The sequence below is a fragment of the Lygodium microphyllum genome, chromosome 5 (assembly GCF_053477565.2).
Source record: "Lygodium microphyllum isolate KBCC chromosome 5, Lygodium_microphyllum_v1.1.10, whole genome shotgun sequence".
NCBI lineage: Eukaryota > Viridiplantae > Streptophyta > Polypodiopsida > Schizaeales > Lygodiaceae > Lygodium > Lygodium microphyllum.
Window position 1 is genome coordinate 33,856,690 of NC_141139.1, and position 25,320 is coordinate 33,882,009.

General features: G+C 39.3%; 1 protein-coding gene across 4 annotated transcripts in view; it reads right to left on the reverse strand.

Moving 5' to 3' along the window:
* The window catches only part of LOC148035670 (sphere organelles protein-like protein), a 157,127-nt gene that overhangs the window by 81,503 nt on the left and 50,304 nt on the right, over positions 1-25,320 (reverse strand). The gene's annotated exons all lie outside the window — the stretch shown is intronic.

Sequence of the window (25,320 nt, forward strand, 5' to 3'; positions counted from 1 at the left end):
CAAACTAACGCAACCGTGAGATTGAATCTTGACCAAGGAATTGTTTCCTATAGGGACTTGTCGGCTATAGGGGCTTAAAAATGAAAATGTTCTCAATGGGGGTTACATGATGGGTGGCGTCATTGTTCACAATCCAAGGACTAGCTGAAGTACTTGATTGTGATGAGTGGGCCTTTGCAATCATCTCGTCAAGAGGCAATTTGCAAATATGGACGAGACTTGCATTCTTAAATGTCTCGACGGGATTGATGTGGGCCTCTACACACCGGCTAGACAAGCTCTTGTTATTGAGAACCATATTGAGTATGATTGCTGACCAGTGGCAGCATTGGTATGGCCTTGCCATTCCCCTTCGTGAGGATTGCCACCACTTTGCCTTCCCTACTAGGTGTTGCCCGACATAGGGGCGTGGGTCTGAGTCTTAGCTTTTGGTGTTGTGCCTCTTGCCTTTGATTGACACTCGCCGTCAAAGTGGCTCTTCCACACCTAAAGCTATTGCAGAATACTTTAAAGCTTGTCAATTTGAGAAGTAGCATTGTATCTCGTTCCCTCAACAATCTTTATATAGAGTTGAGGTACCTCTTTGAATGATTCATGTCAATCTTTGTGGGTTCGAGATCCATCGCCGCCTTAAACAAGGCACTGTACTTCTTTTTTTTATTATTGATGATTATTCTTGATACATATGGGTGTACTTTCTCAAGCATAAGTCTAATGCCTTCACATATTTTTCTACTTGCGTGCTGCTACTGCATAACTAGACTAGTCATCGTATAGCATGCATGTGGAGAGATAGTGGGGGCGAGTTTACCTTCCACGAGTTTTTCGAGTTTCTACATGAGCATTGCATTTCACGCTAGCTTACCTCTACCAACTCTCCTTCCCAAAATGGAGATGTAGAGTGTAGAGACCGAACCATCATAAACATGGCACACTCTATACTATTCGCAACAAAGCTCCCTAAGCGCCTTTGGGTGGAGACTATTAACACTTTGGTGTATATCCTCAACCAATGTGCCCGAATGCGGCAATCCCTTTAAGGACTCCATATGAGGCATTTTTTGGCTCTGCCTGTGTTTCCCACTTTAGAGTCTTTTGGAAGTCATGCCTACATGCACACCCCTGATAAAAAGATAGGCAAGCTCACTCTCCAAGCTAATCTCCTAATTTTTACAGGATACTTCTCCAAAGCGAAAGCCTATTGTTTGTTAAATGTAGTGTTTCATAAGAGGAACATTGTGTAGTTTTCTACACCGGACTCCAAACCCTTTCCTCACATTATTCCCTTAGAGATAGTGCCTTGCAAGCCAAGTCTAGTACCTGCTCTGGACCTACCCACACATTCTTTAGCTTCCAAGCTCCCTATGCAAGACCCATTACCTCACTAGTACCAGCAAACCATGTGGGATTCAAGGATCCTTCCATTGGATTCCACTCCCAAGGAGCCCTAGAAGATCTGCCCGGCTTGCACCTCAAGCATCATCTATGTCGCTATTTACAATTGATTACATAGCGTATTTTGAGCCAGATAGGTGGCAAGAGGCTCTTCAACAACCTCAATGGCGAGAGGCTATGAAAAAGGAGCTAGAAAGGATTGACCGAAATGAAACTTGGACCTTAGTGATCATCCGAGCCACAAGAGTCATTAGGACGAAGTGTATTTTAAGGACTAAGCTAAAGGTTGATGGGACTTAAGACAATTACAAGGCTCACCCTGTGGTGAAGGATTTCAACAGAAGCAAGGTATTAACTATGAAGAGATCTTTACTTCTATTGTGCGGTTGACATCATTTCGTTTGTTGGTAGCACTAGCCACTCACTACGGTTGGCCAATCTATTAGATCGATGTCAAAAGTGTCTTTTGAATGGTGACCTAGAGGAGCAAGTCTATGTAAAGGAACCTCCTGAGCTTTCTTCTACTGACTGGAAAGATAAGGTCTTTCACTTGCGGAAAGCTCTTTACGGACTGAAGCAAGCCTTGAGGTCTTGGTTGCAGAGAAGGAATGAGTTTCTTCGAACTCACAAATACCATTCTACCCCCTTATGACCCAAACTTATACATCCATATTACTTCAAAGACGGTCAACTATATCCTACTATATATAGATTATTTACTTATCACTCGCTTAGATTATGCTACCATAGTAGAGATTAAGGCTTAGCTTTTTGCTACTTTTGAGATGGCAAACCTTGGTTTGTTGTCTTACTTTTGGGGGACGGAGATCAATGTGTCACAACAAAAGTACACTCTTCAATTAGTGGACCATTATTGCACATATCAAACATAGCCTGCGACCACACATCCTAATCCCATTGTCCATCTTTCTAAGGATACCCTAAGTCAGCCCTTCGACAAGAGCACACCTACAAATTTGTGGTGGAAAAACTCCTTTGGTTGATTCACACTAGACCAAATTTAGCTTACTCTGTTAGTTTGCTTAGTTAGTATTACACTACACCTAGGATGTTCCATTGGATTGCATATCTTTATGTTCTGAGATATTTCTAGTGTACATATTCTTATGGACTGACATATCGTTTTGATTCATGTTTACAAGAATACATTGACTCTTACTAGGCAAGAGATCCTGATACCTGGCATTCGCATAGCAACTATCTCTTTACCTTAGATACGGCACCCATCTATTGAGCCAGTTGTAAGCAAGAGAAGGTAGCAACTTCCACAATCGAGACTGAGTATAGGGTTCCCTTTGATGGTACCTATCTGTTAGGCCAACTGGTACAAAAGAGATGGTAGCAGCTTCCACGGTTCATGCTGAATATAGGGTTCTCTTTGATGGTATCACAAAGGCTATCTACTTCAGGAGCTTACTGGCGGCACTTCAGTTTCCATGTAACTCTCCCACTATTGTCTACTGTGACAACCATAGTACCATTGTCCTTGCAAGCAATCCAATCATTACACCACGGACACCACATGTAGAGATTCACTTTCACTTCACCAAGAGCAGGTTGAGCGAGACACTATTCGCCTAAAGTTTGTGCCTTCATCATAAAATTTTGTAGACATATTGACCACTTTATCAGCCAGTGCTTTAGTATTCTTAACCTAGGATCAGCTTGGGTATACCCTCTCCCACTTCTTGAACTTAACAAAAAGAGAGTGCTTTCCTCTAACTTTCCCTTTCAGTTTGAGAGGGGACGGCTTTTTTCTCTTCCTAGTGAAACGATGTTCTTTGCAGTCTATTTCTCAAACATTATGTATATTGTACTTTCTATCTTCATTTGCATCATCAAAATGACATGATTGTAAAAGGGCGCTTGGGCAAATGAACAATTTTCCTACAAGGACAGTGTTCAAGTGACACCCATTACGTAGCATTTTACATTAATATGATCATAGCTACATTGCCTCTTGCATAACTCCAGTGCATTGGCATTCTGTTCTTCTAAACATGCATATGTGCACATTATCCCTTTTTATCTTTTGAAGTGGTCAACTTTGGATCCACCATATTCATGGCATTACACATGGCAATCTCCTTTGCTTGTTTAGCTTCGCTAGCTTGCTTTCAGCACACTTTTTTGCCTCTCCACATACTCACTAGATTCTTCCCCTATTCCTTCGTTATCAACACCCACTAGTGGTAGGGATAGCTTTGCTTATTTTGCGAAAGCCTTTGGATCTAGCCACTTGTCTCCCATCTCTTACTTAATCAATTGCCATCCCCAATTTCTAAAACAAACACTCATTCAAACAAAACCCCACAAAAAGAAAAGGTTCACTGTGGTTTCATCTACCTTTGCAAGATTTAGTAGGCCATCGGACAATCGACATGCACCCTTTGTCTAATGCCTGGCCTCTCTAGGGTGACCACTTAGACTCCCTTCGTAAATAACCATCATCTCTATAGTCTTGGTAGGCCACTATGCAACCATCGTACATCCCTTGTTCGATGCTCTGGCTACTTAGGGGTGGAACGCCTTGGGGTAAAACCAATACCAAAACAAAAATACACAAAACTTCAAGTTGACCTTTTTTTCTAGCTTAGTTTTTGGGCCCGAGAGAGGGTGTTGGGCTAAAATAAGCATTACATGTTGAAGTAGCCTCTTTAACAACCCCAAAATGCTTGCTTAATGAAAACCCTAAAATGATGCATGGTTCAAGAGAGTTTTAAAACAGTGTATGGTACGAGGTCCTAAAACTTTTTATAAATAGGTAGGCTGCCCTCATTCAGCCCTAACTCATTTTGGTAGATTCAAGCCCTCTAGTTTTGCTGCCCACACCCATTCACAGAGGACATCTCAGCCAAAGCTGTCCATTGCTGTCTACATCAATCTACCACCTGTTTCCAGCCTTCCCCTTGCTAATTCGCACTATTTCCAGCCAGACAACTGCTGTTGATTGCTGCAATGCTGTCATACAGCCTATTCACATCAACAAACTGCTGCATTTGCAGGCCCAAGCTCCAGCCCAGCTATCAACGACCTCATCCAAGCTCTCGCCATCAATCTTTTCCCTACATTTTACTCTACAAGCTATTGCCATCTTATCTGCTACCTACGTTTACAATGCAGACTATTGCCACATCATTAGCTAAATCTGCATTTGCATATTTCTCTCTCTCTTTGTTGCCTGTCCAACACTAATCCACCTAATGTCTAACACTCACAGGTTGCCTTTCTGCGTTTCGGGATCCGTCAAGAGTACGACACTCTCCCACTCATTACCTCTGTCTCGGTCCTCGAGACACAAGTTCAGGGTATAGTTTTCACTCCCTACACAATTAGTTTGCCACATTAACATTTTATATTTAGTATTCAGTCATTCATTCAGATTCCCACTGTGTTCATTGTCTCTGAGTTAGCCTAACCTATTTGTGTTCTATTGAGTTTATGCTTTATCATATGCTTTCACTTATGTTTCTGCATTAGTTTATTTCTTCACACACCCACCGATGTCTACACCCCTTCCCTGCATATACCTCAATTTGTGATGCTTCCTAGAGTGTTGCCCTCAGCTGTCCACACATTCATTGCAGCTAGGCAACCCAATTCCAGGGATCATCTCCACATTGCCACCATCCTTCTCCCCTCACCGAGCTGTGTTTCATCTTTTCTCAGCTACGTGACCTGATTTTCATCATTAATCAGCTGTGTTTTCACCTTTCTATTCTCACCCATCTGTTCAGGTTGGCACAGCAGTCTGTCCGCATTAGAGACATTGTGTTTGCTGCTGTTCAAGGCCGCCCAGTACGTGTCAACACTCATACAGTAGTCGCCTAATGTTCAAGCATTCGTGTTTACTTATTGAGGTTATTTACACCTGCCATACCCTGAGTTTTCATCATTTACTCAGCTGAAATCTGCATTTTCAGCAATTTGGGCTGACTACACTACTCTGCATCTGCCCTTAGACATCATAAGAGACTGCTGCTGTGTTTCAAGATCCATCCAGAGTATGACACACTCTCAGAGATTTCATTAGTGTATCTGACTTCTCTCTCAGCTCATTTCATCCACCGTCCCTTGAAACGCACAAGTTTCAGGCCCATTATATCATATTCAGCATACAGTTTGATCATTGGTTCGTTCATTCGTCACTTTGAGTTATCTTTATGTTGAGTTATATTGTTCATTGTGTTTGTCGTACAAGCATTTATTTAAACCTTACTCTTTGAAAATTATAAATCTTACGTAATCTCTTTTCATTTTTTCACTATCATGGTCATTTCTTCATGATCGAGGGACGCCCACCCTCTGAGATCACTGAATCTGATGTAAATATAATATCAGCACTGGAATTCAACAAGTCAATTTCTAATTCGAATGTTATCACTTCTATGTTTTATTCAAAAAGTTCAATCGTCAACATTGCAATGTAATTCTCTTTCTTTCAATAAAAGTGTTGATAATATTTCGGATCTTAGTCAATATATGGATCCATTATTACATGAATTCATTGATGTCTTTCCATCTGAATTACATGATGGAATTCCACACTCATAATACAATAGACCCTAAGATAGAGAGGTTTCCCAGTCTTAGAGGTTTGGCCTAAAATAGAAGGACGAGATGGCTAGGCAATTACATGACTATCTTGAGAAGGGATTTATTAACCTAGTAAGTCTCCATGGGATGCACCTCTTCTTCTAGTGAAAAAGAAGTTGCCACAATGCACTTTCCATTGATTACAAAGTTATCTAATCATCAAAGACAAGTATCTACTACCTCAAACGGATGACCTTATTGATGGACAAGGATAAGATAGCATCAAAGAGCAAAGGTATACTAAGAATGATCCAATTCGAATCATGCATCAATGCATACGAGACACACTTTCAAGAGTCACTGCTGAAAGCAAAGGTAGCTTACTGAGGTCATAGAGGCTGAGAGTCTCCAAAAAATTTTCAAAGATTGGTAGTCTAAGAAGTTCGATAGGCCCTCCAGCGAGAATTTCCACCTCCTAAGACAAAAATTGATCAAAGATAGGATCCCACTACTAAATAGACATGATGGGTCCTTCACAAAGTCAAAAGACGAAAATATGGCTATAGTCCATGATCACTTCAGATCATCAATGGATAGTAGCAATAATCAACGGAGAAGAGGAAATAGTGATAGTCTCAGTGTTCCAATACACAATACGGACAGTATCGATTCTTGACCCTACCTTTTGGATTGACAAATGCTCCCGCAACTTTCCAGAAGATCATGAATGATCTATTTCACCCTTATCTTAAAAAGTGGTTAGTTGTTTTTCTTATGGCAGACTTGTTTGTAGTAAATCGTTGGAGGAACGTGTAAACCATTTATATATCATCTTACATCTCATAAGCCAAGGGCACTTATTTTCAAAGCTATCCATATGCGAATTCTTTGACATAAAGCTTTTGTACCTTCGACATGTAATCTCAATTGATTGCATCATCCAGATCTACCCCAAAAATGTACTAGTCATACTTGATAGGCCTATTGCGAGGGCCATTAGGAAGATGTAATCTTTCTTAGATTTCACTCAATTTTTCTAGAACATCATTCAAGACTATGCTAAATAAGCAAAGCCCTTGATACACTTGCTCAAGGTATCTAGTTTGCCCCTTGATTCGGGCACTTAATTTGCCTTCACCCACTTCATAGACGATGGAAATGCCCCAAATTCAATGGTTAGCTAGTCCTCCACCTAAATTTAGCCGAAATTCACCGTTAGTCCTAAAAAATCCAAGTCTTGGAGCTACCAATTTTTGGTACACTTCCCGAGGTTGTTGCTAAACCCTAAATTCTACTGTAAATTAGAGTTTACAACAGAGAAATTTGCAATTTCTTAGCCTCCAAGGATCCAAATGCTGAGATCTTCGAAGCAAGGCTGCGAAATGGCTAGGAGATGAGAGAAAATTAATAGTTTTGTAATGAAAAATGACTGAAAATCAATCAAATGTAGCTGTTGTCCTACCACAACAACATTAAATGTTGTCGCCTACCGCTGAGACATCCAAATCAACTGTCACCTTGTACCTGGATGCAATCGCCCAACTGTGGAGAGTCCGAATCTGCAATTGCTTCCTCAAAACTCACTCATGGCTGGCTGCAATGGCTGAAAATAGGCTCGCCATGGGTGCTCACAGCTCTCCCACATTTGCTTTAGCAAAAATGATCTCGTTTTTTCTCTTCTTCAAGCTTTTACTAGCCTGTATAGGCAAGCTTGCCAAGTGGAAGCCTTCCCAAATGGTTTTTCCAACATTATCCATCATTAAATATTAATTTTCAGCCTTTAATTACTGCAAATTAATCTAATAATTACTTCGGTTTCGAGAAAAATAATTTGACTGGCCAATAATTAAATCGGCTAGGCATCTTCCACTCCCAAGTCTCTTTGTGTTATCTTTGACCATTAGATTGGCACTAGGTATCATTAAACACCACATCTCTAGTGTCACCAACTGACACTTATGGCCAAATGAATGACCGAGACCAACAATTGACACATAACTTGTAGCAACTTTTGCCTTTGACATCCCCTGATTTTCTTAAGTCCCGAGCTCGTAAATTTACTCTAGCCCCAGTTGCACCTCACATGTACAACATTTACTTAATCATATAATTAAAAATTAATCCACATGTTAAGTGAGATTTTAAAAATACATGTCCTCATGACACACGTTAGAACAATGCTCAACTACACGCATGTACGCACCAACATACACTCGCAAAGGATAGCCTATTGCATGTTGAAAGGGACTTTTGTACCTTCTCAACATCTGTAAACTATATGCCAAGATAGTAGTGCAAATGGGAAAGATTTGTAGCATCAAAAGCATGCTGCGATTCAGCCTTTAAGACTGCAATTAGTGTCTCATGAGGTCCATTCAACAACATATCATCCACATAAAGAATGAGAATAAAGAGATTACCCCATATTGGTGGACATCAAGCGTGCTTTCAATGTGTGAATTACTCAAGCCAAGAGCATCAAATACACATGTATCCTCGGACCATGCCCTAGGTGCTTATTGGGACCACTATCAAAATAACATGTATTGTTGTCTTAAGCCACTGATAAGCCATGTGCATGAGAAGAAAGATCACAGGAACGAAGCATAAGATCAGCCAATGTCCAAACTTGCTAAAAGTGCCATCACATCCTTCGCACTTGCTCAATTTTCCGCAACAATTATACCCAATTGCTTCTTATTTTCACTGGCAATCCTTTTTTTACATTTCTCAATGACATGCCCTTTAATCTACAATAATTACATCTCTTTCTCTCGACACCCTCATCCTTGGTGCTTGAAGAGTCCATAGAAGAGGCTAATTTCCTTTGTTTCTATAGCTAGCTACAAATGCTTGATTTTCCACAATACCAATGCATTAAATGAATGTGTATTAGCATCTCTCTTTGCAAGCAAGCGAAGTATAGTAGCAAAATTCTAAAATGACTTAGGTAGACCAACCAAGACTATAGAAACAAAAAAACCATCAAGAATAATCTGATCGATCTTTGCAAGTTGCTCTATCATATCCTTTACACATGTAATGGAGGCACCCACCAAATCACCCTCTATTATGTTCTCCATCTCAAGTTGTTTACGTAAGAATGCCATAGAAGCCTCCTTGTGCACCTAATACAAAGAAGCAATTTTATCCCAAACATCCTTGGCCATTTTACACAACTAAATGTTTGAAATAACCTATCTCTTGCACAAGAGTGCAGTCAAAGCATGTGCCTAGGCATCTCTCCCATCCAATCTCAAATGATCAGTGGTGGGAGGTGCAATAGGAGCTAGAGTAGAAGATCCAGTTGTGACTAGGTGAGCATATAGCATTCTATACAACAAGGTCCTTAAGCCGAACCTCAGAACCAAATACATAACCCCAAAGGTAGTTGGCGACCAAAGCATGCTTCATATTGTATGTCCACATCAGATAATTTGTGCCATCGGACAAGGCTTCATCATGCATGCTCACATCGAATAATCTATGCTATCCAATTTATCAAAGTCCACATACGTATTTAACCAGTCATTTGAACCTACCATTGCTTACTGTGTTTAATAACTAAATTTTTACAAGAGAGGCTCCTACACGTGCACCAACGATATGAAAACGCAAGGAAAAGCTTTAAAAACTTGCAATCTTACATACAATTGATGATGTCAAAGAAGAATATGCAATTGAAAAAGACTTCAATATTTTTGAATATCACTGTAGATGAAGAATTTGACCTCAATATTGATAGACTCAAATAAATTTCACAAAATCTCCTAATATATTTGATAAAATTTGAAAAAAATTGAGCTTGAATGTGAAAAGCCCAAATTTTTTAGGGGAAATCAAGCAATATTGTGAATTGAACACAAAATCCCTAAAATTTTCGTTAAATTTTAGGGTTTTTGACAAAAGCCCTAATTTTTTGAAGAAATTGAGTGGAAATTAAAGATTGCTACGAAAATCCCCAAATTTGCACATATATGAAGCTTGCACACAAACACAAATCTATCGAGATTCAATTAAGGTTTAATTTAACAAGTTTCATGTCAAAATGTTGAGGGCAAGATGATATGACGATTCGATGACAAGGCAAGATGGACTATCAACTGTCGCATCAAATGTGTACACTGTTGGGAATATGACACAAACAGGCAACATCAAATCATGGAGAGAAGCAATGAATCTTGCACAGGCAAGCAATGAATACAACCAAATGACGTAGATTACGAACTGCACTAGGTAATAGTTGAAGAAACGCAAAAGGAAACATTGCTAGAGCAAGTGACATTGACAATGCAAAGATGACAAATACACGTTGGTTGGAGAGCACCTGACTACAACAAGTGCCCAACACGTAGTCGATGGAGAAGGTGACATGTCTAACCTAATAGGGTATTTTTCGTTTAGATAACCTCTAGTGTGTGGCCAAAGAACAAGCTCTAAACATGCCATTGAGTTGAGACTTGATGGTGGATGCATGCCAGCAACGGCAGAGAAGGGGGCTCTACTACCACTATTAGGTCAATGATCCACTACACACATGCACACACACACACACACACTCACAGTGAACAGTGAAGAGCAAGAGAGAAGAGAGTGTTGGAATGTCAGATCTACTACGTGAGAATGATGAAGAAAGTATGATCCCTAAGATACTAAAGTACCACACCCACTAATGAGTCTTCACACGAAGAAAAAAACCCTTCTCCAACTAGAATATAAAAAGTGCCCGTGGATAAAAGCATTTACACCAAAGTTTCAAAGAAATGAAATAAGTGTAACATCTTGTTGTTTGGCAAAGTCCCCTTTGTAACACATACACAAGATGGATTCTTCCACTTCAGGGCAATGAAAGCATATGCACCTGATCACTTGCAACAGAAAAGGCAATGGCAACAACCAACTCTGTGCAATGGGATAGCTAGAAAATCACAAGAAAGTGTTAAACATATGTACTTCTTCCCCCTTAAGTCAAGACTCAAAGACAATTAACACAAAGAATAATGAATTGAATCAATTTGAATAAAGTATGATGCTCAATGCAGCAAACACATTATGGAGTGAATGAATACTTACCCCCAAACTCCTATGTCTCAAGGATTGGGGTAGAGAGTATGAGCTGCATAGTGTGTCGTACTCTAACAGATCTTGAAACACAACAAGGCAGCCTTCGTGAGGTTTTGGCAGGAGCAAATGCTGCAAGATAGAGTTGGATCAATGATACACAGGTAGTTGGAGAAGAGAGAGCAAAACGCAGCTGTTTTGATGACATGGCAGCTAGTGGAAGGTCTGAACAGTAAAACACAGATCTGCTGAGTGTCTACGCTGGGCAACAGGAGTTCTGGCAAAATTGGCAGCAAACAAGAGTAAACGCAGCCAGGTAACAGTTGCCATTTGCTGCCGTCAGCATCTGGACTGCAAATGCAGCCTGTTCACCACCAGAACAGTGGACAGCAGCAGTCATCTGGTGGACAATAACAGTTATTAGATGAAAAGCAGTAAAATCAAGGCTGCAAACAGTTGCCAACAGCAAGAGATGGCTGGGCAGCAAGCACTAGTGGGTGGACAGCAGTCTAGGACAGCTATGGCTGAGAAATCCTCGGCATACAGGGTGTGGACAGCAAAGCTTTTGGGGCCTCCCAAATTAGACTTTGCATGTGGGACACATAAACTCTCTAGGACCATGTCTCTTTTTAATAAAAGGTTTTAATTCATTGATTAATTTGAGTTTTGGGGTTGCTCAACAAAGCTAATGTATTTTTAGCTCAACACTCCCTCTCATGCCCAAAACTAGAACCAGAAAGGGACAGCAAACAAGCCCTTTTATTTTCCCCAAGGCATCCCACCCCAAAGCAACCAGGCATTAAGCAAAAGATGCATGTCGACTGCCCAATGACCTACCAAGACTACAGAGGTGATGGTAATCTTACCAACAAGGGAACCCAAGTGTTCACCTCAAAAAGGCTAGAGCATCAAACAAAGGGTACACATCGGCTGCCCAATGGCCTACTAAGTCCTACAAACGTGAATGGAAACACAATGGACTATCTCTTTTTTCTTTTCTTAAGGGCCTTTGTCTTGTTTTCCAAAAGATTTAAAACATTAAATGAGTCTTTCAATGAGTTTGTGGCTTGTTGAGTAACTATGTCCCAATGATAAGGAATAGTCACGCCCCCAAAAACTTCACAAAAGAAACAAGGCTATTCCTTCCACTCCTAGGTGTCGAGAACAAGGAATAGTGGAATGTGGGGAATATGTGGTAGAAGCAAATAAGATAGGTGAAGGCAAGCTAAGCAAGCAAGGGAGACTACCATGTGCAATGCCGCAAATATGATGAATCCAGAGTCAACCACTCCAAAGACCGAGAAGGGATAAATGTGCACACATGCATATTTACAAGAACACATTGTCAATGCATTGGAGTTATACAAGTAATCATGCTCATGCAAAATGTGATGCAACAGTGCCACTTGCGCATGCCCCCTCGCAAGGGAATTGTTCACTTGCCCGAGTGCCCTTTTACAATCATGGTCATTCTTGATAATGCGGATAATGATACAAAGTAATCACCATCAAGAGAAAAGTCGCCCCCTCTCAAGCTGCAACAGAAAGCTAGAGCATGTCACTTTCTCTCCATCAGTCTAAAGTTATAGGGGAGAGAGTATCCAAGCCGATCTTGGAAAGTAAATACTATAGAACCGGCCGATTGACCACATTGGTCGGTATGTTTGTAAAATTATCACATGAAGGTACAAACTCTGGACAAATATTGCCTAGCTCCACTTGCTCTCTAGTGAAGTGGAAGTGAACTTTGACCTGCCTCATCTGTTGGGTGTGGGTTTCCAACTAGTGCAATTGCACTCTAGTTCTCGTAGAAGATAACAATCGGAGCGGCACAAGCAAAACTGAAGCACCACTAGCAAGCTCCTCAAATAGATGGCCTCGACGATCATCGTAAAGAGCTCTATACTCAACCTCAATCATGGAAGCCACCATCGTCTCTTGCTTACTGCTTAACCGAGAGATGGGAGCCGTACCCAAGGAAAAGAAGTGGCTGCCATAGGGACGTCGAGTATCAAGATCTCCTGCCAAGTGAGAATTAGTGTAATCATGCAAGCATAAACCACGATCAAAAGTCTATCCATAAGAATAAGTACACCAAAGATATCTCAAAACACGCAAACAAGTAGTCCAATGTGGCATCCTAGATAAAATGAAATACTAACTAAGTGGGTAGACAAAAATAGGCTATGAGTGTCCATATGGTAACAATCATGGAGGCACTAGAACATGAATATTTCCATAAGGCGCTGATGGAGGTGGAGGGACTAAAGCATGTAAGCCTCGTCCAAATATCTTTTGGGCACAACAATGTGACCAGTACATCCACTAAGCATAGTCATGGAGGCAAGCTATGGCACTAGCTGATTGACACCTGGATAAGCAAGGATAGGAATCCCATGCTGAGTGTAACCCAAAGATATGTAGGATGGATGCTGAGCCTCTCCGAAAGGTGCATGAGCACCACTCGGAATTAAAGGTGTAGATGTCTAAAGATTGTGTCTATATTTGAGGGACCCCCCAGTGTGGTGTCTGCACTGCTATCATGTGGTGATTGATATGTAAAAGCAAAAGATGTGAAATATAATGGTGATACAGTGGAAGAAGTAGGTAGAATTGATAGGATTTGAAATTGGTGTGAAAATGATGTTGCATTAAATTAATTTTAATTAGATAACGGAAATTGAAATGAAGGCGAAGATGCAGAAGATGATACACCAAACTTAATTTGACTTTGAGAAGTATAATGAATAGAAGGAAGGAAAGAAGAAGAGATACCAAACTTTTTCTTATAATCACCCCTTCTTATATTAACATACATGAGTGGATCTTCAATGGGAGATTTACACTGATCAACATATGGTACTCTTACTTCAACTTGTTCTTACCAACATGCTGCAAAGGTGGTGAAGACAAAAAAATAGATGAAGGGACAAAAGTAGAAACTTGTGTACCTTACACCTAAGTAGGACAGAGAGGCTAAAAGTAAGTAACGTACTTTGGATCCCTCTCTCCAAGATGGAGCCCATCCCTAATGCAAGTATCAATGGCCCTACAACATCATCAAACTTGTGTACTACATCTGACAAGAAATAACCAAGTATACCCTCTTCATCTAATTTTTGTTTGAAGGCTTGTTGACATAACTCTTTGGACTTCCTAGCTCTGTGAGCCAAGATCAGGTGCAATTTCTCATATGTGATGTCTCCAATATAGTTAGAAGGATCTCCGATCGAGTCCAAACCTTGTAGAGTTGGCTGTGGATGCTACTCTTGCTCAATTCTCAATTGCGGCTCATTTGGAAATTAAGTAGGTGTACAAGTATTCGAAGTCATTTGTCCTATTGTAGTTCCTGGCTTCTGAGAAGAGCTTTCAAATCAAGGTCTAGGTTTCTTCAAGGAGTAAATAGCTGAAATACCATGTAAAGAAATACCCTAGCACAAAAAAATCACATACAATCGTACAACAAAGCACAAACTAATAATATAATACAATTAGGGTTAGGATAACTCGAAGACAATGAACACAAAGAATAATCAATTGAATCAATCTGAATAAAATTTAACCCTCAATGCAGCAAAAACACTATGCAATGAATGAATACTCCCCCCCTAAACTTCCGTGTCTAGAGGACCAAGGTAGAGAGTATGAGTTGGATGTTGGCCCAGAAGTGAAGTAATTGCGCAATTAATTGATAGAGAATGAAAGATAATGAATAATCGATGCATCATAACTCAATCACAAAATGAGAGGCAATGTATTAATGAGTAAAAGAGAAATACAACACTCAAGGTGATCACAATGAGAACCATCATACTTATGTGCTAATAATGCACAAAGTGTCCTTTTATAAGGAAATGAAACCCTAACAGCTTAACAGTCATCTGAAACCCTAAATAAAATCCTAACCCTAGTATTAGTTAGTGCCTACGATACTAGGGGCAACAACTGCATTTAATGATAGTTTAAATGCCTATAGAGCAACATGTAGCTCATCAGATGGCCTACAAACTCCCCTTCATGAAATAAGAGAACTAATCAAGGAACAATGACACAATTCTAGAAAATAAAATAAAATATAAGGTCATGGTTGCACAAGTTGATATAGCAACCTATGACAATATAGAGTATGATAGATCATAAAACAAATGAAATCAAGTTCAAGTTTTACCGAAAAGCTCGGAACTTTGGTCAAGGAAGAGCCTTTGTGAAAAGATTTTCCAAGTTGTCTTCAACGGGTATATAAGACAACTCTATATCTCCACCTAACCTATGCTCACGAACATAATATTATTGGACTTCTATATACTTTATACATGTATGGAACACGGGGTTCCACACAATGACTAAAGCACTTTGACTATCAATGTAGATAAGTATCGGACTCATATAGTGCACATGAATATCTGCAAGTAACTTGAGGTGCCAAACACACTCCACTGTGGCTATGAACATTGCTTTGTAATCAGCTTCACAACTGAAAATAAAACTATAGTTTGTTGCTTGTTGAACCAAGAAATGAGAGATATACCCAAGAAGATGCAGTTACCACTATGAGAGACAAGAGAAGCTAAACATCCAACCCAATCGCTATTAGGATATCCATGCAAAGAGAGTAAAGAATCGGCCGTGTAGAAAATGCCAAGATTCTAGGTGCCTTTAAGATATCGAAAGACACGCTTCACTGCTTGCCAATGAAGTATTGAAGGGTTGTGCATAAATTTGCTCAACTGGGAGATAGCAAATTGAAGATCCAGCCTCATGTGACATGGATAAATTAAGCATCCACAGCCTGTCGATATAAGGTAGTGTCAAAGGATCCGCTACTACTCTGTTGAGGGTGTATGACTAAGCATATATATGCCTTTTAAGCCTTTTGCCTCATAAGCATGCAAATGCTTTTTTAATAACTAGCTCATAAGGGTGAAATCAGTGAGTTTTTTTAAAGAGGAATTGTCATATTTCTTTTATCATCAGAAAGTGAATCTGAAACGAAGCTCCAAGAAAATTGACACGGGCTTGCAATCCTCAAACTTAAAGTGCTAAAGAAGCTATCCAATATACTTGGACTGTGTCATGATGATATCCCCCCCTCCTCTCAACGGTGGTAAATTGGATACACAAATAATAGTGAAGGAAACCAAGATTTGTCATGGCAAAGGTTTGTTGTAAATCAACCTTAAATGCAGCAATTTGACCAGCATTGATCCCAATGACAAGCATGTAATCAACATAAAGCACAAGAATAATAAAAACCAAGATGCAATAGGTGAGAATGTGCGGGTAGTCAAAGGAAGAGGCTGCTTGCTGCCCCAAAGAGTGTCTAGCAGCCAACAAGGGACTTTTTAGGCTGCTGAATTTCAACCCTTGTGTGCTCCAAGTGATCATGAATAGGAGGCAGCTCATAGAACAAGGTATAATGATGCTGTTGTGGCTGTAAATTGGGCTGCATAGGCTGCTTAATGTATTTGTAGTCAATGGAAATGGAGGCTAAAAAGAAGGATCAGTCATGGAACCGTTATGGAAAAGTGGTAGTAGGCTATCAAAGATATCTAAAGCATCAATAGTAGGTTGTTTCTAACAGTCTAGCAAGGAATGAGAAGCATTTTCAGAGAAGATAACATCACAGCTGACAAAATCTTGCTTGTAGAGGGTTGATAAATGCAATATCATTTGCTTTCAACACTATATTCAATAAATATGCAACGAACAACCTTATCATCCAGCTTGTGCCTTTTCTAAGAAGGCACATGAACATATGCCAATGAGCTAAAAGTCCTCATATAAGAGAGAGAAGGCTTGGAGCTAGTCCATCCCTCATAAGAAGTAATGGTGAGTAAAGCTCTTTGTGGACACATGTTCAAAACATAAGCAACACATAGAGCAGCATCGAACCAAAAAGAATTAGGTAAATTCCTACTCTCTAGTATGGATCTTGCCATCTCCATGAGTGGCCTATTCTTCTATTCCGCTACTCCATTTTTGTTGTGGGGAGCAAGGAACAGTGCATTGGTGATGAATATCTCAAGATGTGGATACTCTGAAAAGTGTTTGGAAAGACATTCACCCCCTCCCCGTCCTCTATCAGTGTGAAGGGTCTAAATCCAAAAGCCACTTTAGTTGTCCACCATGGCAATAAAAGTCTTGAAGCAAGGGAAAACTTTAGACTTAGGCTTCAATCCCTATACCCAAGTGAATTGAGATTTGTCATCAATAAATGTAACAAAATGTAGGAATCCACCAATGGATTTGTTCCACATAGGACCATAAACATCAAAGGATAGTTAATGTGGCCATGGTATAGGACCATATCCATATAGGACCACAAACATCAAGGGATAGTATAGGACCATATCAAAGATCTTTGACCATATCCTTTGATTGGAGCTTCATCAATGCTCGATAGTTAATGTGGCCAGGCCTTTGATGCCATAACTATGTATCATGAAAGGATTTCTTTGCTTACTGCATGATCAATAGAATTTTCAGCAAGCTTTTGATTATATGTATCAAGACGATAGAGACCTTTAGTAAGGATGCCTCTCAAGACCATGGAAGAAGAAACTTGATCATCATATACCGCACATCGGGGACCATTAAAAATGATGTGAAACCCTAAAGTTGCAATGGCTGAAATAGAAATAAGATTCTTCTTGATGTCGGAAACATAGAGAACATCATGCAGTGTCAAAGGAGTATGCCCAAAACAAAGACAACCTACACATGACCAATGCATTTAATTGCATAAAAGGCATTGTTAGCACACATGATTGTACCCCCCTTAGGTACATGAGAAAGAAAAATACTCCTCAGCAAGAGGTGATGTGCTTAGATGCACCATTGCATAAGAGGCATTGTTAGCATACATGATTGTATCCCCCTTAGGTACATGAGAGAGAGAAAATAATGTTCGGAAAAAGATCATACACTTAGATGCACCACTATTGAAATACAAGGTAGAAGCCACATCAATGATAGAAAAAAAAAATCATGAATAGAAGGGTTATACTAACAAATGAAAAAAGTAAAATCCTTAATATGAGAGTAGTCATGCTCCACAAGAGGTGAAGTGCTTAGATGCACCATTGCTAAAATACCAAGTAGAAGCAACATCAGTGATAGAAAAACAAGTATTGTGAGTAGAAGGGTCATGTTGACACTGAATGAAAAAAGTGTAATCCTTAAATTGAGGAAGACTATACTCCAAAGGATTGGTAGAGGATGGACCAACATGGAAGGATGTCTTCAATGGAAAAGAAGTAGAGGTAAAAGGATAACCAACATGAAAGTTTGCTGATTTTTGACCAACAAGCTTGTTTTTTACTTTCAGTTTGTCTTTTCCACAATGATGGGTGGAAAAGGCCTATTAGAACGCCATGGTAGCATTGCGGTTGAGACAGCTTTGTTCTTCTTGCAATAAGAGAGAGAGACAAGTTGACTAAAACTCTACATGACTTGATTGCCCATAGTTACCAACCGCAAAGTGGTAGCAAAACCTTGGTATGACTCCAGTAGGCCATTAAGAGTGATAGAAACAAGCTAATTATTATGGGACCTCTTCATCAATATTTAATAATTGTTCGATAAGATCTTTGATGCCAATGAGATAGGCATCCATGTTACCTTTTTGCATGTGAGTGTCTTCCGGTTGCTTTTACGAAGGTAAGCAACATGTGCTTCATTGCACGCCTGATATAATGATGCAAGCTTAGCCATGCATCCCTGGCTATCTTGCATGATCAAATGTGTGGAATGATGGCTCTTTTCAAGGATAAGGCGATTAGGGCATGTGCTCGGGCATCACACCTATCCCATCAAATTTACTCTTGAGTGGGAGGGACTAAAACAGAAAGAGGATTTGGTATCATAAGAGCTACCTTGTGATATGGAGGCGAGAGGTGGTGCCGACATTGGAGAATCTAGCATTTGCTCAATGTCGCTAATAATATGCCATGAATTCGTCGCAACAAGAACATGTCACATCATGTAAGCCCACATCGGATGATTAGTGTCGTCAAGCTTGTTGATGGCACCAAGCATACTCAAAAAATCATTATTATTGTTGGCCATGAGTGGAAATCAGCAATAAAATAACGATTTTCAAATGAAGAAAGATAAATAAATGTCCGAATAATAATAAACCACCAATAGTAAAGATGCCGGCTATCTCAATAAACTCAAATAATATGAAGAATAATAATTTTCTCTTACTATGTTCTTGCTGAGGGGAGAGAAAAATATAGTGAGAACAATAATTTTCAAAAATAAAATATTACCAAACAAGGCAGCTTTTATGAGGACATGTATTTTTGAAACCTCACTAAATTTATGAGCCCAGGATCCGAGAAAATCACGGGATGTCAAAGGCAAAAGTTACTATAAGTTATCCTAACAGATACTTGGTAGTATCTAGTGCTAGTTGTTGGCATAGGTCATTCATTTGGCCGTAAGTGTTAGTTGGTAACACTAGAGAAGTGGCATTTAATGGTACCTAACGCCAATATGATAGTCAACGATAATACAGAGACACTACTCCGAAATGCAAGTTGCCAAGTGAATTTAATTATTTGCAAGTCAAATTATTTCTCTGAGCACCGAAATAATTATTGGATAAATTTTCACTATTTAAAGACTGAAAATTAATATTTAATTAGGAATAATTGTGGATAATGCTGGAGAAACCATTTGTCAAAACTATCCATGCAAGAGTGAAAAACGTCTTTAGAGGCTAGAGAGAGGCATTTTTAGTGCATTCAACCTAAAAGAGAGAGGGAGGAGATGCTTCTGGTCTGATTTGCAACCATTGGAGGACCTTCTAAGACAGCTAGGGGCAGGAGAAGACCAATCAACAACACATGACAGCATCTACAAGCTATTGAGACAAGGCAACAACAGCAAATATCTAATGTTCTTCAGTTCTTCCTGAAGAAAGTCTGAATTTTCTCTCTTCTTAGCATTCTCTCTAATCTCTCAGTCTTGCTTCGAATATTACAACATTGAGATCACCAGGGGTTGAGAAATTTCAGATTTCTCTCCTGTAAACCCTAATCTATAACATAAACTAGGGTTTAGCAGCATCTTCAAGAAGTGTGCCAAAATTTGAAAGCTCCAAGACTTGGATTCAATAGGACTGAAGCTGTTTTCAATCAAATTCAGGTGGAGGGACCAGCAAATTAATGAATTTGGGGCATTTTCTATCTCCATCAAAGCTGGTGAAGGCCAATTGACTACCTGAATCAAGAGACAAATCAGATCGAAGACTTGCTAGTCATTTTGGATAGCAAGGGGAGTTGGAATACTGAAAGTGATTGGGAAAATCCCATTGTACATCAACTTCTTCTTTAATTAAGTTAAAGAAACACCAAAAGGGGCGCCAGTTTTGGACCCAACACGGTATCCATTGTCCAAGATTCTAAGTTAATTTGCATTTCTCAGTTTTGTAATAAATATTGTTGCTCTAACTAGGTTGTAATTAGGGAATCACCACCCGTCCACTAAGGGAAGGTTGGTTTCATATGGCACGATTGTTTTTGCAATACATCTTTAAGTATCATGGTATACCAAAGTTAATCATTAGTGATCAAGACCCTCGGATGACTAGTTTATTTTGGAAGGGGTTGTTTGAGAATATGGATACCACGCTGAAATTTTCATCATCCTTCCATCCACAAACACATGATCATTCTAAGAAATCAAATTCAACAGTGTTATAGCTTTTGAGATAATATGTTTCAGACCACAAGACATAGTGGGAGCAGTATTTGCCCTTGGTTGAGTTTGCTTACAACAACACAATGTATATTTCCACGAGCAAAGTTCGATTTGAGGTGATTGAGGGTGACAAGAAGATACCACCTATTGTGCAAACTAAGATAAGATCTTTGAGGCTGATCGTTATGTGGAAAACTTGGATGTAGCCTATATAAAGATAAAGTATGCACTTCAGAGTTCGCAAGAAAAGCAAAAGAGAGAAGCTGATTGCCACAAATTTGCTTTACAGTTTGTGAACAGCGATTATGTATTGCTGCATTTTTTAAAGGCAAGGCTGAAAAATATAAAAGGAACAGAAAGATTGTATTCAAAGTTGAGTATGAGATACTATGGGCCCTTCCAGGTGTTGAAGAAGATCAATGATGTGGCATATTGGCTGAAATTACCTCCACATTAGCGAGATATAGAATGCCTTTCATGGCAGTTTGTTAAGGCCTTTTCATGGTGATGTGCCAAAGGATATGTTTGCTAAAATTCAACCTGAGGTTAAGGAGTTCAATGAGATTTTAATACCCAAGCAAATATTGGCACATTAAAAAAGAAAAGTCAAAGGTGAAGTTTTCAAGAGATACTTGGTGAAATTTCAAAATTATTCACCAATGGATGCCAAATGGATGGAAAAGGATAACTTGGCAAATCATCCTCAATTGTTGCAGCTTTACCTAGATGCCTTTCAATTAGAGCTGACTTTAGTTCAGGCTCCGTCAGGTTCAATAGAGCAAGGGTCCAGAGTATTACCTGATGCTCAAGGGGAAGGTAGCGCTTCCACTTCTCCAGCTATGGACAACTCTCGTATGTAGTGGATCTCGAATGTATTCAGCATACATCCAAGTTACTACACTGACAATATGTTTGCCATGAGGTCACTACTTAGTGTACTAGTCACTGTGAGATGTATGCAGGTGAGTATAAGTTTCACCTGGACACTCAAACTATACTTTTGCATCAGCTTATGATCAATTTGACATGAATTTTGCCTCAATTTTGAGACAAAATTTCTGATCAATTTCAACTCAATTTTTTATCAACTTGAAAACCGTTTATGGTCAATTTTGGGATCAATTTTACATCAATTTTCGCATTGATTACTGGTCAATTTTTGCAATGAGTTTGTGATCAGTTTGGGGTCACATTTGCAGCAATTTGTGATCAATTCTCAGATCAGCAAGTCATCAGTTTATGATCAGATTATGCTCAGTTTTCAATGTTTATAACTGGTTCCATGGACAACAGCATATGTTATGATGTCATTGATGTTTTAGTCATGGTTTATGCTTGGTTATGCTATGCTATGGTTTGGTTTTGCTAGATGAGTTGACTCATGAGAAATAGACATGTCACATGATAATCTGGCAATGTTTTTCAGATTCCTTGTGCGTCTTATGTTATGTTTTGATTGGCTGGTAATTTTCAACATGTGTTGGGCACATTGAATGATTGAGCAGCAGTGTTCAATGGTGTGTTAACTATGATGCCTTGTGGAAATTCCAATCCGCTATTTTACTTTTGATGCATCTGTAGTGCAATCGAGGATAATTGCAAGGATTTTGAGGGGGAGGACATGTATTTTTGAAACCTCGCTAAACAATTGGATTAATTTTGAATCACACGGTTAAGTAAATGTAATACATCTGAGGTGTGACTAGGGTTAGAGTAAATTTATGAGCCTGAGATCCAAAGAAATCACGAGACAAGTTTTTCAAAGAAATTCGAGTGAAATTGATCTTGAATTACAAAAAGCCCTCAATTTTATCTAAAATTTGAAGAGAAATTCAAAGAATTTTTGTGAAAATTTTATCGATAATGCCAAATGTTGTGCCTATAAATGAATTGAGCATCAATGTCAATGAAGAACACCAAAGTTTAAAAAAGCCCCAAATTTGGTGGCGAGATTGGAGAGAAACTAGTGGCATACAACAAAAATCCAAAATGTGATGAAGACAGGTATCAAATTCCTTCAATACGGTGATGAATTTGAAATAATAGGTGGAAAGGCCCAAAATTTTCTTCCAATTGAAGAGAGATTGTGTGATTTTAGTGGAAATCCCCAAATTTGCCCCAAACTATGCTTCGATGGGCCAATGGGTAGAAACACGGGCTTCCTTGCTAGTGTATATAAAATTATAATAATAATATTATTATTATTTAATGGGATTGGGTCAAGGCTAATTGCCACAAGGCAGCAAGGAATTTGGATGAGGTGGCTGTGTGTTGGCTGAAAGGCGGCAAATTTGGTGTGTGGAGTGTCAGCTAGCAAGGCAATGTCAAAGCTGATTGCGACAGGGCGACAAGAGATTTTGATGACATCATTGTATGTCGACTGAAAGGTGGCGAACTTGGAGCATGGAGTGGCATGGTGGGGTGTCGATTTTGAAGGAGCAGCACATAGATGGCAAGTTGATGACGTGGCGATGGACAGCATATCAAACAATTGTGACCACAACAACACTTCAAGGGCGGCTAAAAGTTGATACAAGCATGTTGTTTGTGTAAGATGTGATAGACAAATAGGCAGTTCAGGTTAGTCCAAGAAACCTACAAAAGTTACAACAAATAAGCATGTTCCAAGTCGATAACTTGCAAGTGGCACTTCATGGCTAGTGACAAAATCCGAGCAAGTCAACTGCAGACTTAGAGAGAGGGAGACGCAGTGTGCTATTGACACAATTGAGATAGACCAAAATAGTGGCACAAAGTGTGATCACCACAAAGGCTTGAGCCAACGCAGCAGCAATGGCTCGTGGGATAGCCAGCCGAGTGAGAGGAGCTCAATGACAATGGTTGCACAATAACTCAATCACAAAATGAGAGGCGATATATTAATGAGTAGGAGAGAATACAACACTCAAGGCAATCACATTAAACTATGCCACATGTATGTGCAAATGCATAAAGTGTCCTTTTATACTAAAATGAAACCCTAACACCTTAGCCGTCACAGGAAACCCTAAATAAAACCCTAACTCTAGTATCACTTAGTGCCGAGGATATTAGGGGCAACAACTGCATTTAATGAGTGTTTAAATACATAGAGAGCCCGAATCATGAATCAAAGGGCATCAACACGTAGCCCATGAGGTGGCCTACAGCCAGGTAGCAGTCACCAAATGCTGACGTAAGCAGTTGGACTGCAAATGTAGCCTGTTCAGCACCAGAACAGTAGACAGCAGTAGTCACCTACTGAACAACAGTAGTTGCCTGATGAAGTGTATTTTTATCTCAACACAGAAAGGGCAACAATAACTCGCATGAAACAAAGTTTCTAAGAGTGAAGGCTAGGAAAGGACCATTTCTTGTGACCATACCATATACTTGCACCACTGTTGCACATCTATAAAGATAATTTGCATAGATGATTCCTCAACAAAGATGAGTCAAACAATACCACTAAACTGAAGAATCTTTGCGAATACAAGAGGTGATTCTTTAACCTCTCTTTGCCCATAGCATACTCCCAACCTTCTAACTAATGTTGCATTACAGATAGTATATTAATGGTGTGAAACTCAACACCAATGTAGCATGGGCCGTTCAATCTCCAAAAGCTTCCAAAACTCTTCTCCTTGGTCTACAACCCTCTTCATCAACCCCAAATTTTTACACTCAAAACATTACTGCAAGAGTCATTGTACTCAAGCCACAAGATGAAGGTTAATGAAGGATAAGGATGGTGCCTTCCTTCTAGCTCATTATAAGGTTCCTTGGCAAAATAGAATGCCAATCAATCCAAGTTATCACTCCATGGTAATACTCAAAGAGAAAGCTTGAGTCAAAGTGCACAAACTCTAGGATGACCTAGTCCTCAAGCATAGGCAAGCAATGCATTGTCTAGATGCTTGTGTAAGGCAGTAACAAATCACACCTTGTAGACAGCAAAGCGTACTCAAGGTAAGGCATCCAAACCAAGCCTGGTTTTGTGACCATGCACCAAATACTCAAGACAATACACCTTCCCACCATGCAGCTAGTGGCTATCAACATAGTAGCCTAAAACATCAAAAAACGTTTAGAAACAAAACGTTAGAAACATATTTCATAAGTTTCTTTCGAGAGAGGGTAAAATAAGAAAACGTGTTTTTTTATATAAGGATTTTTAATAGTTTTGACTAGGAAAAGAGGTTCTAAACCTCTATGGAACTCTCTCTTAAAAGGCCAATTGAACTTGAGTGATAATAGAGTCAATTGAGAATAATACATTACATATCCATGATTGATTATTGACTTGTCACTTATGACAAAGTTAGTCTTTGAACAAGCTATACTATGGTTTAGAACTCAAACATTATAATTCATATATATATCATACAAAGAAAATTGAAATAAACATGTAAATAACCTATCTACAATATGGATTGAGTCAAGTTGCAACATCATGATTCTCATTTCAAAACAAACTGACAAAATGTCAAAATTGGGAATGAATTGTAATATATCATAAATAACTCATGAATGAGAGTAGTCATATAATAATCAACTCTCAAGACAAGAATAGATACTAGATTGGCAAAGTCCAATAACTAAACAAAATCACTAAAAAAT